The 1,645-nt window shown below is 43.3% G+C and overlaps 1 protein-coding gene across 1 annotated transcript in view; it reads right to left on the bottom strand.

Moving 5' to 3' along the window:
* The window catches only part of dcc (DCC netrin 1 receptor), a gene marked incomplete in the record, with an annotated part of 396,097 nt that overhangs the window by 218,592 nt on the left and 175,860 nt on the right, over positions 1 to 1,645 (bottom strand).

The raw sequence follows: 1,645 nt of genomic DNA, 5'->3' as shown, positions 1-1,645 counted from the left end.
GGGGGGGGGGGGGGGGGGGTTAGCCTTTATCAAAAGCATCTGCAAATGAAAGACAATAAAAACTTGTTGCGTTCGGAAAACAACTCAAGCGCTGTGTATTTGCTCCGGAGGGCTGGGGACCGCCGGAGCAGCGACGGAGTCGGGACGCAGTCAGTGGAAGTACACGCATTGACTTTAAATGAACCTAATGACTCCGCCGCCGTTCTGGAGCGGATCCGCAGACGTTCCGCAACCGGTGGAAATCGGCGGTCAGCCGATGAAGTGTGTGTTTTAGTCAGGGGGGAGAGAACGGCAAGGTTGTTGTGTTTTTAGCGGTTCCTGTTAAGCTGAAAAAGTGTGTCTGTCAGTCGGGTACAGAGCTCCGCGTGAGCACGGGCTTCCGTGACTGTCAACATAGCCAACATCTAACGTTAGCTACTCCGCTGTGCTGTGGAGTAACGTCTGGATGTGTGAGACAAGCGTCTAGCAACATCGTTGTGGATGATGCGGTCCCAGTCTTGCAAACTCCGTCAACTTTGAGTATGGGAAGGAATGGGGCGGGGGAGACAGTTCACTACAGTACTTTGAATTTGTACTGTAGAAACTACTTGAAACGCTAGCTGTCAGTGTAACATATCACACCTGTAACCCTTGTGCTGTCCTCAGGTCAAATTTGAACCATTTTCAGTTTATTCATCATAAAAAATGGCCCTACGAAATAAGGTGAAAATGTCAACATTAGAAATATCAAATAACTTTGGAAAAACTTCAAAAAAAAGGACCCATAACATTGAAAAAGTGACAACAATGTCAGAAAAAGCGATAACTTTTCTTTAAGGTTGACACAAGGGTTAAAACAGAGCCTACTGGGCCTCAAGCTTTTATTTATAGTTCATTTCTCACGTTATAAAATGCAACTTAAATCCATGAATTTGTTTTATTAGATGTATTGATATGTTTTCCATATTGACAGCTGCTGGGCCATGAGTGTTTGTCTTGCAGCCAGATTCTTCTCAATAATGTCTGAGTGCTCACGTACATGCCAATTTACTCATTACACTCAAAAACAAAAGCCTGCTACGGTACAGTATCTAATTATGAATAACTGCTGTTTATGCCCCTGAAGTGCTCAACATGAGCTTTGTTTGCATCTCTGCTGTCATTAAACCGCGCTTTATTATTATAGCTGTCTCTGCTGTCAGAACAAGGAATTTAACTTACACATAACAGGTAATTTATCACTGGCACATAATTATGGATGCATGTTGGGTTGGCAGCAACCGCCAAATGTTTCTATATGGTGATCAAAAGACTGTCAGGAGGTGATGTCACGCTGTGTGAAGTTAAAATCTGCTCTTCATTACACCGAATCCAACTGAACTTAGACGCCACACTAACCCAGCCATTGGTTTTCACTGCTGCCACAAAAAGTGAGAAAAAGATTGAAGATTGGGGGGAAAAAAAGTTTCAAATGAACACAGAAAGTTCCAAATTAAGGTGTGGTGTACAAGAAATACAGCAAGGTCAAAAGGAAATGATGTCATGACCGAAATGAAGACAAACAGGTGATGGTAGCAGGTTGTTTTTTCTCAATGAGAAGCGAGAGGGACACCACACGTTTCAGCTGTCCAAGAAATGTAATTGTGTGTGTGTGTGTGTGTGTGTG

This window comes from Etheostoma spectabile, chromosome 16, assembly GCF_008692095.1.
Source record: "Etheostoma spectabile isolate EspeVRDwgs_2016 chromosome 16, UIUC_Espe_1.0, whole genome shotgun sequence".
NCBI lineage: Eukaryota > Metazoa > Chordata > Actinopteri > Perciformes > Percidae > Etheostoma > Etheostoma spectabile.
This window is presented reverse-complemented; position numbering and strand designations above follow the sequence as displayed.